Source organism: Mesoplodon bidens, assembly GCF_964165515.1.
Source record: "Mesoplodon bidens genome assembly, contig: HAP1_SCAFFOLD_94, whole genome shotgun sequence".
In the NCBI taxonomy this organism is placed as follows: Eukaryota; Metazoa; Chordata; class Mammalia; order Artiodactyla; family Ziphiidae; genus Mesoplodon; species Mesoplodon bidens.
In genome coordinates this window covers 1,881,106-1,898,003 of record NW_027671809.1, presented here as the reverse complement: position 1 = coordinate 1,898,003, position 16,898 = coordinate 1,881,106, and the positions used below count along the sequence as shown (strand labels likewise).

The window sequence follows — 16,898 nt, the reverse complement described above, 5'->3', positions numbered from 1 at the left end:
CTAGATTGGAATTTAGAATGGAATGTCCCAGGAGAAAGCCCCTCAAGTTTGTCTCACTACTTCTTGTTCGTATTTTTAATTTATTTTTTTATTTTTTATTACAGCAAGTTTGATTACAATGTTTGGCTTGGTGTAAGTGTGGAAGATGTGGTTCTTTTACACATATACAGGTGTCTGTTCTTCCTGGGATCCTTTTCCCATGTACGTTATGACACAATGTTGAGTAGTCTTTTGGTATTCTGTAGGTCTGTGGTAATTATATATGTCACCTGTATTTGTATATGTCTGTTAAACCCGATATCGTAATGAAACCAATCCTCCTCACACCTTTCCATTGGTGAACCATAAGTTTGTTTAATAAATCTATGATTGCACTACTCAGTGGAAATGACTGCCCTGGTTTCTATTTTAGGTAACACTTATAAGTGATGTGAAATGATATGTGTCTTTCACTTTCTGACTTACTACAAGTCACGTGATTACATCTAGACTCATCTACAGCGCTGCAAATGGCATTGTGTCCTTATTTTCCTTGGCTTCTATTCTGCCTTAGCGAGGTCCATTTTCAACAATGTGATTCCCTGAGGGTTGTGGATTAGCTGACCTGGGCAGCCTTACCCTGCCGGCCGGCCCTCCCCAGGTCTGCCTGGTTGAGGTCAATATAAACAGCGCTCCAGGCAGCAATAGCCCCTGAAGCTGTGCCTGACTCCATATTCTCTGCCCCGTCAGCAGTCTCGGGGCTGTGCTGGTGGGAGGGAGTGAGGGGCCACAGCTTTGTTGGTGGCCCGGTGTGAGTGGGGTTCTGCTGGCCTTTCTGCAGGAGTTGCCAGGCTGCCACCTGTAAAGAAGAGGATGTGTCACCCATACCTTCCGCTGGAATTTCTCTCCGGACAGAGGTGAGGAAGGAAAAATGCAGTGGGGCCCGGGACAAGAGGGGTATCACAGGCAGGACAATGGAAATCTTCTGGAAGAGCGCAAGGGGCCAGGATCACCCTGGCTGGCCTGCAGTCACCAAGTTGGCCAGCGTGCTGTCGCTGGTGTGGCTCCACGGCCCTTCCTCTAGGCTTTCAAGCCTTTGTACATATTCAGGTGTTTTACCTGGGAAGGGTGGGAACAGTTCAGCAGCAGCTGGCCTGGGGCTCAGCTCACCTTTATTCAGAGATGCCTCGGCACGGTCCCCCAGCTTTGCAATGAGGACGCTCCTTGCATGGGGGGTGGGTTGGTGGCTGTACGGGAGATGATTCCCCACCTCTGACCAATTTCAGAATTGTTTGCCGCTGGAGCAAGTGCCCTGATAGGGTTTTCCTCTGTATAACTTGTGGGTTCAGGTTTTTTTTTCGTTTATGGTTCAAGTTAGATTTTATTCCTCTTTTATGTATTTATAGATATAAGCATGGAAATAATTCATTCCTATAAATACATCTGTGTGATGGGAAGAACTTTTTTCTGTTTTATTTTTAAATTTTATATTTTAAAATTTTGAAATTTTATTTTATTTACTTTTTTATACAGCGGGTTATTATTAGTTATGTATTTTATGCATATATATGTATACAGGTCAATCTCAAACTCCCAACTCATCCCAACACCACCACCCCATGGCTTCCCACACTTGGTGTCCATATGTTTGTTCTCTACCTCTGTGTCTCTATTTCTTCCCTGCAAACCTGTTCATCTGTACCATTTTTTAGGTTCCACATATATGCATTAATATACAATATTTGTTTTCCTCTTTCTGACTTACTTCATTCTGTATGACAGTCTCTAGATCCATCGATGTCTCTACAAATGACCCAGGTTCATTCCTTTTTATGGCCGAGTAATATTCCATTTTATATATGTACCCCATCTTTATCCATTCATCTGTCTGTGGGCATTTAGGTTGCTTCCATTACCTGGCTATTGTAAATAGTGCTGCAATGAACATTGTGGTGAATGTGCCTTTTTGATTTATGGTTTTCTTTGGGTATATGCCCAGAAGTGGGATTGCTTGATCAGACGGTAATTCTATTTCTAGTTTTTTTTTAAGGAAACTCCATACTGTTCTCCATAGTGACTGTATCAATTTACATTCCCACCAATAGTGGAAGAGGGCTCCTTTTGTCCACACCCTCCCCAGAATTTGTTGTTTGTAGATTTTCTGATGATGCCGATTCTAACAGGTGTGAGGTGATACCTCATTGTAGTTTTGATTTGCATTTCTCTAATAATTAGTGCTGTTGAGCAGCTATTCATGTGCGTCTTGGCCATCTCTGTGTCTTCTTTGAAGAAACGTGTCTTTAGATCTTCTACCCATTTTTGTATTCGGTTGTTTGTTTTTTTAATACTAAGCTGCATGAGCTGTTTATATGTATTGGAGATTAAACCTTTGTCCATTGATTCGTTTGCAACTATTTTCGCCCCTTCTGAGGGATGCCTTTTTCCATTCCCGTTTTTTTATCCAAAAAAGAAAGAAAGAAAAAGAAGCAGAAAACTAATGTGCATAAAATATGCCTTTTGAAACGGTCGTTTTGAAATATGGACGTCCTTTGAATTTTTTGTCGATATGTGACCCCAGGATTTGTTTTCAGGGCAGGTGTCATTTACAGGCCTGCAATGATTTTGAATATCAACTGACCATTAGCGCTGGGATTAAAGCTGCTGTTGTGTGAAACGGCCACAAGGTGGCAGCAGTTCTCGCTTACCAATTCTGGTTAATAGGGAAACAGAGCCTCAATGGAAGTCGTGTTCTAGTTTGGAATTTAGAATGTAATGTACCAGGAGAAAGCCCCTCAAGTTTGTCTCCCTACTTCTTGTTCGTGTTTTTAATTTAATTTTTATTTTTTATTACAGCAAGTTTGATTACAATGTTTGGCTTGTTGGAGGTGTGGAAGATGTGCTTCTTTTACACATATACACATGTCTGTTTTTCCTGGGATCCTTTCCCCATGTACGTTATGACAGAATGATGAGTAGTCTTTTGGTATTCCATAGGTCTTTGGTGATTATATATGTCACCTGTGTTTGTATAAGTCTGTTAACCCCGATATCGTAATGAAACCCATCCTCACACATTTCCATTGGTGAACCATAAGTTTGTTTAATGAATCTCTGATTGCCCTTCTCGGTGGAAATATCTGCCCTGGTATCCATTTTTAGGTAACACCTATAAGTGATATGATATGGTATGTGTCTTTCACTTTCTGACTTACTACAAGTCACGTGATTACTTCTAGACTCATCTACGGTGGTGCAAATGGCATTGTGTTCTTTTTTTTGGCTTCTCTTCTGCCTTAGCGAGGTCCATTTTCAACAATGTGATTCCCTGAGTGTTGTGGATTAGCTGACCTGGGCAGCCTTACCTTGCCGCCCAGCCCTCCCCAGGTGTGCCTGGTTGAGGTCAATATAAACAGCGCTCCAGGCAGCAATAGCCCCTGAAGCTGTGCCTGACTCCATATTCTCTGCCCCGTGAGAAGTCTCTGGGCTGTGCTGGTGGGAGGGAATGAGGGGCCACAGCTTTGTTGGTGGCCCGGTGTGAGTGGGGTTCTGCTGGCCTTTCTGCAGGAGTTGCCAGGCTGCCACCTGTAAAGAAGAGGATGTGTCACCCATACTTTCCGCTGGAATTTCTCTCCGGACAGAAGTGAGGAAGGAAAAAAGCAGTGGGGGCCGGGACAGGTGGGGTATCTCAGGCAGGACAATGGAAAGCTTCCGGAAGAGCGCCCGGGGGCAGGACCACCCTGGCTGGCCTGCAGGCACCAAGTCGGCGTGCGTGTTGTTGCTGGTGTGGCTCCACGGCCCTTCCTCTAGTGTTTTAAACCCTTGTACATATTCAGGTGATTTACCTGGGAAGGGTGGGAACAGTTCAGCAGTAGCTGGCCTGGGGCTCAGCTCTCCTTTATTCAGAGATGCCTCGGCACGGTCCCCCAGCTTGGCAATGAGGACTCTCCTTGCGTGGGGTGAGGGTTGCTGGCTGTATGGGAGATGATTCCCCACATCTGACCAATTTCAGAATTGTTTACCGCTGGAGCAAGTGCCCTGATAGGGTTTTCCTCTGTATAACTGGTGGGTTCAGTTTTTTTTTCTTTTATGGTTCAAGTTAGATTTTATTCCTCTGTTATGTATTTATAGATATAAGCATGGGAATAATTCATTCCTATAAATACATCTTTGTGAAGGGAAGAACGTTTTTCTGTTTTATATTTAAATTTTATTTTTTAAAATTTTGAAATTTAATTTTATTTACTTTTATATTACAGCAGGTTATTATTAGTTATGTATTTTATGCATATACATGTATACAGGTCAATCTCAATCTCCCAACTCGACCCACCAGCACCACCCCATGGCTTCTCACACTTGGTGTCCATACGTTTGTTCTCTACCTGTGTGTCTCTATTTCTTCCCTGCAAACCAGTTCATCTGTACCATTTTTTAGGTTCCACATGTATGCATTAATATACAATATTTGTTTTCCTCTTTCTGACTTACTTCATTCTGTATGACAGTCTCTAGATCCATCGATGTCTCTACAAATGACCCAGGTTCATTCCTTTTTATGGCCGAGTAATATTCCATTTTCTATATGTACCCCATCTTTATCCATTCATCTGTCTGTGGGCTTTTAGGTTGCTTCCATTACCTGGCTATTGTAAATAGGGCTGCAATGAACATTGTGGTGAATGTGCCTTTTTGATTTATGGTTTTCTTTGGGTATATGCCCAGAAGTGGGATTGCTTGATCAGATGGTAATTCTATTTCTAGTTTTTTTTTTAAGGAAACTCCATACTGTTCTCCATAGTGACTGTATCAATTTACATTCCCACCAATAGTGGAAGAGGGCTCCTTTTGTCCACACCCTCCACAGAATTTGTTGTTTGTAGATTTTCAGATGATGCCTATTCTAACAGGTGTGAGGTGATACCTCATTGTAGTTTTCATTTGCATTTCTCTAATAATTAGTGCTGTTGAGCAGCTTTTCATGTGCGTCTTGGCCATCTCTGTGTCTTCTTTGAAGAAACGTATCTTTAGATCTTCTACCCATTTTTGTATTGGGATGTTTGTTTTTTTAATATTAAGCTGCATGAGCTGTTTATATATATTGGAGATTAAACCTTTGTCCATTGATTCGTTTGCAACTATTTTCGCCCCTTCTGAGGGATGCCTTTTTCCATTCCCGTTTTTTTAACCAAAAAAGAAAGAAAGAAAAAGAAGCAGAAAACTAATGTGCATAAAATATGCCTTTTGAAATGGTCGTTTTGAAATATGGACGTCCTTTGAATTTTTTGGTCGATATGTGACCCCAGGATTTGTTTTCAGGGCAGGTGTCATTTACAGGCCTGCAATATTTTGAATATCAACTGACCATTAGCGCTGGGATTAAAGCTGCTGTTGTGTGAAACGGCCACAAGGTGGCAGCAGTTCTCCCTTACCAATTCTGGTTACTAGGGCAACAGAGCCTCAATGGAAGTCGTGTTCTAGATTGGAATTTAGAATGGAATGTGCCAGGAGAAAGCCCCTCAAGTTTGTCTCCCTACTTCTTGTTCGTGTTTTTAATTTAATTTTTATTTTTTATTACAGCAAGTTTGATTACAATGTTTGGCTTGTTGTAGGTGTGGAAGATGTGGTTCTTTTACACATATACAGATGTCTGTTTTTCCTGGGATCCTTTGCCCATGTACGTTATGACAGAATGTTGAGTAGTCCTCTCTTTGTATTCCGTAGGTCTTAGGTGATTATATATGTCACCTGTGTTTGTATATGTCTGTTAACCCCAATATCGTAATGAAACCAATCCTCACACCTTGCCATTGGTGAACCATAAGTTTGTTTAATGAATCTATGATTGCACTTCTCAGTGGAAATGACTGCCCTGGTTTCTATTTTAGGTAACACTTATAAGTGATGTGAAATGATATGTGTCTTTCACTTTCTGACTTACTACAAGTCACGTGATTACATCTAGACTCATCTACGGCGCTGCAAATGGCATTGTGTCCTTATATTCCTTGGCTTCTATTCTGCCTTAGCGACGTCCATTTTCAACAATGTGATTCCCTGAGGGTTGTGGATTAGCTGACCTGGGCAGCCTTACCCTGCCGGCCGGCCCTCCCCAGGTCTGCCTGGTTGAGGTCAATATAAACAGCGCTCCAGGCAGCAATAGCCCCTGAAGCTGTGCCTGACTCCATATTCTCTGCCCCGTCAGCAGTCTCGGGGCTGTGCTGGTGGGAGGGAGTGAGGGGCCACAGCTTTGTTGGTGGCCCGGTGTGAGTGGGGTTCTGCTGGCCTTTCTGCAGGAGTTGCCAGGCTGCCACCTGTAAAGAAGAGGATGTGTCACCCATACCTTCCGCTGGAATTTCTCTCCGGACAGAGGTGAGGAAGGAAAAATGCAGTGTGGGCCGGGACAAGAGGGGTATCTCAGGCAGGACAATGGAAATCTTCCGGAAGAGCGCACGGGGCCATGATCACCTGGCTGTCTTGCAGTCACCAAGTTGGCCTGCGTGCTGTCGCTGGTGTGGCTCCACGGCCCTTCCTCTAGGCTTTCAAGACTTTGTACATATTCAGGTGTTTTACCTGGGCAGGGTGGGAACAGTTCAGCAGCCGCTGGCCTGGGGCTCAGCTCACCTTTATTCAGAGATGCCTCGGCACGGTCCCCCAGCTTTGCAATGAGGACGCTCCTTTCATGGGGGGTGGGCTGCTGGCTGTACGGGAGATGATTCCCCACCTCTGACCAATTTCAGAATTGTTTACCACTGGAGCAAGTGCCCTGTTAGGGTTTTCCACTGTATAACTGGTGGGTTCAGGTTTTTTTTTCGTTTATGGTTCAAGTTAGATTTTATTCCTCTTTTATGTATTTATAGATATAAGCATGGAAATAATTCATTCCTATAAATACATCTGTGTGAAGGGAAGATCTATTTTCTGTTTTATTTTTAAATTTTATATTTTAAAATTTTGAAATTTAATTTTATTTACTTTTTTATACAGCGTCTTATTATTAGGTATGTATTTTATGCATATATATGTATACAGGTCAATCTCAAACTCCCAACTCATCCCACCACCACCACCCCATGGCTTCCCACACTTGGTGTCCATATGTTTGTTCTCTACCTCTGTGTCTCTATTTCTTCCCTGCAAACCAGTTCATCTGTACCATTTTTTAGGTTCCACATATATGCATTAATATACAATATTTGTTTTCCTCTTTCTGACTTACTTCATTCTGTATGACAGTCTCTAAATCCATCGATGTCTCTACAAATGACCCAGATTCATTCCTTTTTATGGCCGAGTAATATTCCATTTTCTATATGTACCCCATCTTTATCCGTTCATCTGTCTGTGGGCATTTAGGTTGCTTCCATTACCTGGCTATTGTAAATAGTGCTGCAATGAACATTGTGGTGAATGTGCCTTTTTGATTTATGGTTTTCTTTGGGTATATGCCCAGAAGTGGGATTGCTTGATCAGATGGTAATTCTATTTCGAGTTTTTTTTTAAGGAAACTCCATACTGTTCTCCATAGTGACTGTATCAATTTACATTCCCACCAATAGTGGAAGCGGGCTCCTTTTGTCCACACCCTCCCCAGAATTTGTTGTTTGTAGATTTTCTGATGATGCCGATTCTAACAGGTGTGAGGTGATACCTCATTGTAGTTTTGATTTGCATTTCTCTAATAATTAGTGCTGTTGACCAGCTTTTCATGTGCGTCTTGGCCATCTCTGTGTCTTCTTTGAAGAAACGTATCTTTAGATCTTCTGCCCATTTTTGTATTGGGTTGTTTGTTTTTTTAATATTAAGCTGCATGTGCAGTTTATATATATTGGAGATTAAACCTTTGTCCATTGATTCGTTTGCAACTATTTTCGCCCCTTCTGAGGAATGCCTTTTTCCATTCCCGTATTTTTAACCAAAAAAGGAAGAAAGAAAAAGAAGCAGAAAACTAATGAGCATAAAATATGCCTTTTGAAACGGTCGTTTTGAAATATGGACGTCCTTTGAATTTTTTGGTCGATACGTAACCCCAGGATTTGTTTTCAGGTCAGGTGTCATATACAGGCCTGCAATGATTTTGAATATCAACTGACCTTTAGCGCTGGGATTAAAGCTGCTGTTGTGTGAAACGGCCACAAGGTGGCAGCAGTTCTCTCTTTCAAACCGGGTCATTAGTGCAACAGAGCCTCAATGGAAGTCGTGTTCTAAATGGAATTTACAATGGAATGTTCCAGGAGAAAGCCCCTCATGTTTGTCTCACTACTTCTTGTTCGTGTTTTTAATTTAATTTTTTATTTTTTATTACAGCAACTTTGATTACAATGTTTGGCTTGTTGTAGGTGTGGAATATGTGGTTCTTTGACACATATACAGATGTCTGTTCTTCCTGGGATCCTTTTCCCATGTACGTTATGACAGAATGTTGAGTAGTCCTCTCTTTGTATTCCGTAGGTCTTATCTGATTATATATGTCACCTGTGTTTGTATATGTCTGTTAACCCCAATATCGTAATGAAACCAATCCTCACACCTTTCCATTGGTGAACCATAAGTTTGTTTAATGAATCTGTGATTGCCCTTCTCCGTGGAAATATCTGCCCTGGTATCCATTTTTAGGTTACACCTGTAAGTGATATGATACGATATGTGTCTTTCACTTTCTGACTTACTACAAGTCACGTGATAACCTCTAGACTCATTTATGGTGCTGCAAATGGCATTGTGTCCTTTTTTGCATTGACTTCTTTTCTGATTTAGCGAGGTCCATTTTCAATACTGTGATTCCCTGAGGGTTGTGGATTAGCTGACGTGGGCAGCCTTATCCTGCCGGCCGGCCCTCCCCAGGTGTGCCTGGTTGAGGTCAATATAAACAGTGCTCCAGGCAGCAATAGCCCCTGAAGCTTTGCCTGCCTCCATATTCTCTGCCCCGTGAGCAGTGTCGGGGCTGTGCTGGTGGGAGGGAGTGAGGGGCCACAGCTTTGTTGGTGGCCCGGTGTGAGTGGGGTTCTGCTGGCCTTTCTGCAGGAGTTGCCAGGCTGCCACCTGTAAAGAAGAGGATGTGTCACCCATACCTTCCGCTGGAATTTCTCTCCGGACAGAGGTGAGGAAGGAAAAAAGCAGTGGGGGCCTGGACAGGCGGGGTATCTCAGGCAGGACAATGGAAAGCTTCCGGAAGAGCGCCCGCGGCCAGGACCACCCTGGCTGGGCTGCAGGCATCAAGTTGGCCTGCGTGCTGTCGCTGGTGTGGCTCCACGGCCCTTCCTCTAGTCTTTCACGCCCTTGTACATATTCAGGTGTTTTACCTGGGAAGGGTGGGAAGAGTTCAGCAGCAGCTGGCCTGGGGCTCAGCTCACCTTTATTCTGAGATGCCTCGGCTCGCTCCCCCAGCTTTGCCATGAGGACGCTCCTTGCGTGGGGGGTGGGTTGCTGGCTGTATGGGAGATGATTCCCCACCTCTGACCAATTTCAGAATTTTTTGCCGCTGGATCAGGTGCCCTGATAGGGTTTTCCTCTGTATAACTGGTGGGTTCAGGTTTTTTTTCTTTTATGGTTCAAGTTAGATTTTATTCCTCTTTTATATATTTATAGATATAAGCATGGAAATAATTCATTCCTATAAATACATCTGTGTGAAGGGAAGAACATTTTTCTGTTTTATATTTAAATTTTATTTTTTAAAATTTTGAAATTTAATTTTATTTACTTTTATATTACAGCAGGTTATTATTAGTTATGTATTTTATGCATATACATGGATACAGGTCAATCTCAATCTCCCAACTCGTCCCACCACCACCACCCCATGGCTTCCCACACTTGGTGTCCATACGTATGTTCTCTACCTGTGTGTCTCTATTGCTTTCCTGCAAACCAGTTCATCTGTACCATTTTTTAGGTTCCACATATATGCATTAATATACAATATTTGTTTTCCTCTTTCTGACTTACTTCATTCTGTATGACAGTCTCTAGATCCATCGATGTCTGTACAAATGACCCAGTTTCATTCCTTTTTATGGCCGAGTAATATTCCATTTTATATATGTACCCCAATTTTATCCATTCATCTGTCTGTGGGCATTTAGGTTGCTTCCATTACCTGGCTATTGTAAATAGTGCTGCAATGAACATTTTGGTGAATGTGCCTTTTTGAATTATGGTTTTCTTTGGATATATGGCCAGAAGTGGGATTGCTTGATCAGATGGTAATTCTATTTCGAGTTTTTTTTTAAGGAAACTCCATACTGTTCTCCATAGTGACTGTATCAATTTACATTCCCACCAATAGTGGAAGAGGGCTCCTTTTGTCCACACCCTCCCCAGAATTTGTTGTTTGTAGATTTTCTGATGATGCCGATTCTAACAGGTGTGAGGTGATACCTCATTGTAATTTTCATTTGCATTTCTCTAATAATTAGTGCTGTTGAGCAGCTTTTCATGTGCGTCTTGGCCATCTCTGTGTCTTCTTTGAAGAAACGTCTCTTTAGATCTTCTGCCCATTTTTGTATTGGGTTGTTTGTTTATTTAATATTAAGCTGCATGAGCTGTTTATATATATTGGAGATTAAACCTTTGTCCATTGATTCGTTTGCAAATATTTTCGCCCCTTCTGAGGGATGCCTTTTTCCATTCCCGTTTTTTTAACCAAAAAAGAAAGAAAGAAAAAGAAGCAGGAAACTAATGTGCATAAAATATGCCTTTTGAAACGGTCGTTTTGAAATATGGACGTCCTTTGAATTTTTTGGTCGATATGTGACCCCAGGATTTGTTTTCAGGGCAGGTGTCATTTACAGGCCTGCAATGATTTGGAATATCAACTGACCATTAGCGCTGGGATTAAAGCTGCTGTTGTGTGAAACGGCCACAAGGTGGCAGCAGTGCTTCCTTACCAATTCTGGTTACTAGGGCAACAGAGCCTCAATGGAAGTCCTGTTCTAGATTGGAATTTAGAATGGAATGTGCCAGGAGAAAGCCCCTCAAGTTTGTCTCCCTACTTCTTGTTCGTGTTTTTAATTTAATTTTTATTTTTTATTACAGCAAGTTTGATTACAATGTTTGGCTTGTTGGAGGTGTGGAAGATGTGGTTCTTTTACACATATACACATGTCTGTTTTTCCTGGGATCCTTTTCCCATGTACGTTATGATAGAATGATGAGTAGTCTTTTGGTATTCCGTAGGTCTTTGGCGATTATATATGTCACCTGTGTTTGTATAAGTCTGTTAACCCCGATATCGTAATGAAACCCATCCTCACACCTTTCCATTGGTGAACCATAAGTTTGTTTAATGAATCTCTGATTGCCCTTCTCGGTGGAAATATCTGCCCTGGTATCCATTTTTAGGTAACACCTATACGTGATATGATATGATATGTGTCTTTCACTTTCTGACTTACTACAAGTCACGTGATTACCTCTAGACTCATCTACGGTGGTGCAAATGGCATTGTGTTCTTTTTTTCCTTGGCTTCTCTTCTGCCTTAGCAAGGTCCATTTTCAACAATGTGATTCCCTGAGTGTTGTGGATTAGCTGACCTGGGCAGCCTTAACCTGCCGCCCGGCCCTCCCCATGTGTGCCTGGTTGAGGTCAATATAAACAGCGCTCCAGGCAGCAATAGCCCCTGAAGCTGTGCCTGACTCCATATTCTCTGCCCCGTCAGCAGTCTCGGGGCTGTGCGGGTGGGAGGGAATGAGGGGCCACAGCTTTGTTGGTGGCCCGGTGTGAGTGGGGTTCTGCTGGCCTTTCTGCAGGAGTTGACAGGCTGCCACCTGTAAAGAAGAGGATGTGTCACCCATACCTTCCGCTGGAGTTTCTCTCCGGACAGAGGTGAGGAAGGAAAAAAGCAGTGGGGGCCGGAACAGGTGGGGTATCTCAGGCAGGACAATGGAAAGCTTCCGGAAGAGCGCCCGGGGGCAGGACCACCCTGGCTGGCCTGCAGTCACCAAGTTGGCCTGCGTGCTGTCGCTGGTGTGGCTCCACGGCCCTTCCTCTAGGCTGTCAAGCCTTTGTACATATTCAGGTGTTTTACCTGGGAAGGGTGGGAACAGTTCAGCAGCAGCTGGCCTGGGGCTCAGCTCACCTTTATTCAGAGATGCCTCGGCACGGTCCCCCAGCTTTGCAATGACGACGCTCCTTGCATGGGGGGTGGGTTGCTGGCTGTTTGGGAGATGATTCCCCACCTCTGACCAATTTCAGAATTGTTTACCGCTGGAGCAAGTGCCCTGATAGGGTTTTCCTCTGTATAACTGGTGGGTTCAGGGTTTTTTTTCGTTTATGGTTCAAGTTAGATTTTATTCCTCTTTTATGTATTTATAGATATAAGCATGGAAATAATTCATTCCTATAAATACATCTGTGTGAAGGGAAGAACATTTTTCTGTTTTATTTTTAAATTTTATATTTTAAAATTTTGAAATTTAATTTTATTTACTTTTTTATACAGCGGCTTATTATTAGTTAAGTATTTTATGCATATACATGTATACAGGTCAATCTCAAACTCCCAACTCATCCCACCACCACCACCCCATGGCTTCCCACACTTGGTGTCCATACGTTTGTTCTCTACCTCTGTGTCTCTGTTTCTTCCCTGCAAACCAGTTCATCTGTACCATTTTTCTAGGTTCCACATATATGCATTAAAATACAATATCTGTTTTTCTCTTTCTGACTTACTTCATTCTGTATGACAGTCTCTAGATCCATCGATGTCTCTACAAATGACCCAGTTTCATTCCTTTTTATGGCCGAGTAATATTCCATTTTATATATGTACCCCATCTTTATCCATTCATCTGTCTGTGGGCATTTAGGTTGCTTCCATTACCTGGCTATTGTAAATAGTGCTGCAATGAACCTTGTGGTGAATGTGCCTTTTTGATTTATGGTTGTCTCTGGGTATATGCCCAAAAGTGGGATTGCTGGGTCAGATGGTAATTCTATTTCTAGTTTTTTAAAGGAAACTCCATACTGTTCTCCATAGTGACTGTAACAATTTACATTCCCACCAATAGTGGAAGAGGGCTCCTTTTGTCCACACCCTCCCCAGAATTTGTTGTTTGTAGATTTTCTGATGATGCCGATTCTAACAGGTGTGAGGTGATACCTCATTGTAATTTTCATTTGCATTTCTCTAATAATTAGTGCTGTTGAGCAGCTTTTCATGTGCGTCTTGGCCATCTCTGTGTCTTCTTTGAAGAAACGTCTCTTTAGATCTTCTGCCCATTTTTGTATTGGGTTGTTTGTTTATTTAATATTAAGCTGCATGAGCTGTTTATATATATTGGAGATTAAACCTTTGTCCATTGATTCGTTTGCAAATATTTTCGCCCCTTCTGAGGGATGCCTTTTTCCATTCCCGTTTTTTTAACCAAAAAAGAAAGAAAGAAAAAGAAGCAGGAAACTAATGTGCATAAAATATGCCTTTTGAAACGGTCGTTTTGAAATATGGACGTCCTTTGAATTTTTTGGTCGATATGTGACCCCAGGATTTGTTTTCAGGGCAGGTGTCATTTACAGGCCTGCAATGATTTGGAATATCAACTGACCATTAGCGCTGGGATTAAAGCTGCTGTTGTGTGAAACGGCCACAAGGTGGCAGCAGTGCTTCCTTACCAATTCTGGTTACTAGGGCAACAGAGCCTCAATGGAAGTCCTGTTCTAGATTGGAATTTAGAATGGAATGTGCCAGGAGAAAGCCCCTCAAGTTTGTCTCCCTACTTCTTGTTCGTGTTCTTAATTTAATTTTTATTTTTTATTACAGCAAGTTTGATTACAATGTTTGGCTTGTTGGAGGTGTGGAAGATGTGGTTCTTTTACACATATACACATGTCTGTTTTTCCTGGGATCCTTTTCCCATGTACGTTATGATAGAATGTTGAGTAGTCTTTTGGTATTCCGTAGGTCTTTGGCGATTATATATGTCACCTGTGTTTGTATAAGTCTGTTAACCCCGATATCGTAATGAAACCAATCCTCACACCTTTCCATTGGTGAACCATAAGTTTTTTTAATGGATCTATGATTGCACTTCTCAGTGGAAATGACTGCCCTGGTTTCTATTTTAGGTAACAGCTATAAGTGATATGAAATGATATGTGTCGTTCACTTTCTGACTTACTCCAAGTCACGTGATTACCTCTAGACTCATCTACGGTGCTGCAAATGGCATTGTGTCCTTATTTTCCTTGGCTTCTATTCTGCCTTAGCGAGGTCCATTTTCAACAATGTGATTCCCTGAGGGTTGTGGATTAGCTGACCTGGGCAGCCTTACCCTGCCGGCCGGCCCTCCCCAGGTCTGCCTGGTTGAGGTCAATATAAACAGCGCTCCAGGCAGCAATAGCCCCTGAAGCTGTGCCTGACTCCATATTCTCTGCCCCGTCAGCAGTCTCGGGGCTGTGCTGGTGGGAGGGAGTGAGGGGCCACAGCTTTGTTGGTGGCCCGGTGTGAGTGGGGTTCTGCTGGCCTTTCTGCAGGAGTTGCCAGGCTGCCACCTGTAAAGAAGAGGATGTGTCACCCATACCTTCCGCTGGAATTTCTCTCCGGACAGAGGTGAGGAAGGAAAAAAGCAGTGGGGGCCGGGACAAGAGGGGTATCTCAGGCAGGACAATGGAAAGCTTCCGGAAGAGCGCCCGGGGCCAGGATCACCCTGGCTGGCCTGCAGTCACCAAGTTGGCCTGCGTGCTGTCGCTGGTGTGGCTCCACGGCCCTTCCTCTAGGCTTTCAAGCCTTTGTACATATTCAGGTGTTTTACCTGGGAAGGGTGGGAACAGTTCAGCAGCAGCTGGCCTGGGGCTCAGCTCACCTTTATTCAGAGATGCCTCGGCACGGTCCCCCAGCTTTGCAATGAGGACGCTCCTTGCATGGGGGGTGGGTTGCTGGCTGTATGGGAGATGATTCCCCACCTCTGACCAATTTCAGAATTGTTTACCGCTGGAGCAAGTGCCCTGATAGGGTTTTCCTCTGTATAACTGGTGGGTTCAGGGTTTTTTTTCGTTTATGGTTCAAGTTAGATTTTATTCCTCTTTTATGTATTTATAGATATAAGCATGGAAATAATTCATTCCTATAAATACATCTGTGTGAAGAGAAGAAATTTTTTCTGTTTTATTTTAAAATTTTGAAATTTAATTTTATTTACTTTTTTATACAGTGGGTTATTATTAGTTATGTATTTTATGCATATACATGTATACAGGTCAATCTCAAACTCCCAACTCATCCCACCACCACCACCCCATGGCTTCCCACACTTGGTGTCCATACGTTTGTTCTCTACCTCTGTGTCTCTATTTCTTCCCTGCAAACCAGTTCATCTGTACCATTTTTTAGGTTCCACATATATGCATTAATATACAATATTTGTTTTCCTCTTTCTGACTAACTTCATTCTGTATGACAGTCTCTAGATCCATCGATGTCTCTACAAATGACCCAGTTTCATTCCTTTTTATGGCCGAGTAATATTCCATTTTATATATGTACCCCATCTTTATCCATACATCTGTCTGTGGGCATTTAGGTTGCTTCCATTACCTGGCTATTGTAAATAGTGCTGCAATGAACCTTGTGGTGAATGTGCCTTTTTGATTTATGGTTGTCTCTGGGTATATGCCCAAAAGTGGGATTGCTGGGTCAGATGGTAATTCTATTTCTAGTTTTTTAAAGGAAACTCCATACTGTTCTCCATAGTGACTGTAACAATTTACATTCCCACCAATAGTGGAAGAGGGCTCCTTTTGTCCACACCCTCCCCAGAATTTGTTGTTTGTAGATTTTCTGATGATGCCGATTCTAACAGGTGTGAGGTGATACCTTATTGTAGTTTTGATTTGCATTTCTCTAATAATTAGTGCTCTTGAGCAGCTTTTCATGTGCGTCTTGGCCATCTCTGTGTCTTCTTTGAAGAAACGTCTCTTTAGATCTTCTGCCCATTTTTGTATTGGGTTGTTTGTTTTCTTAATAAGTTGCATGAGCTGTTTATATATATTGGAGATTAAACCTTTGTCCATTGATTCGTTTGCAACTATTTTCGCCCCTTCTGAGGGATGACTTTTTCCATTCCCGTGTTTTTAACCAAAAAAGAAAGAAAGAAAAAGAAGCAGAACACTAATGTGCATACAATATGCCTTTTGAAACGGTCGTTTTGAAATATGGACGTCCTTTAAATTTTTTGGTCGATATGTGGCCCCAGGATTTGTTTTCAGGGCAGGTGTCATTTACAGGCCTGCAATGATTTTGAATATCAACTGACCATTAGCACTGGGATTAAAGCTGCTGTTGTGTGAAAAGGCCACTAGCTGGCAGCTGTTCTCCCTTAACACATCTGGTTACTAGGGCAACAGAGCCTCAATGGACTTCGTGTTCTAGATTGGAATTTAGAATGGAATGTGCCAGGAGAAAGCCCCTCAAGTTTGACTCCCTACTTCTTGTTCGTATTTTTAATTTAATTTTTTTTATTTTTTATTATAGCAAGTTTGATTACAATGTTTGGCTTGTTGTAGGTGTGGAAGATGTGGTTCTTATACACATATACAGATGTCTGTTCTTCCTGGGATCCTTTTCCCATGTACGTTATGACAGAATGTTGAGTAGTCTTCTCTTGGTATTCCGTAGGTCTTTGGTGATTATATATGTCACCTCTGTTTGTATATGTCTGTTAACCCCGATATCGTAATGAAACCAATCCTCACACCTTTCCATTGGTGAACCATAAGTTTGTTTAATGGATCTATGATTGCACTTCTCAGTGGAAATGACTGCCCTGGTTTCTATTTTAGGTAACAGCTATAAGTGATATGAAATGATATGTGTCGTTCACTTTCTGACTTACTCCAAGTCACGTGATTACCTCTAGACTCATCTACGGTGCTGCAAATGGCATTGTGTCCTTATTTTCCTTGGCTTCTATTCTGCCTTAGC

The 16,898-nt window shown here is 42.3% G+C and overlaps 1 long non-coding RNA gene across 1 annotated transcript in view; it reads right to left on the bottom strand.

Moving 5' to 3' along the window:
• Window positions 1–1,347: 1,347 nt before the first annotated feature.
• The window catches only part of LOC308611018, a 38,416-nt gene continuing 22,865 nt past the window's right edge, over window positions 1,348–16,898 (bottom strand). Inside the window, exon 2 of the long non-coding RNA XR_014014750.1 lies at window positions 1,348–1,499. This is a non-coding gene — a long non-coding RNA (uncharacterized lncRNA). The remainder of the gene's footprint in view (window positions 1,500–16,898) is intronic.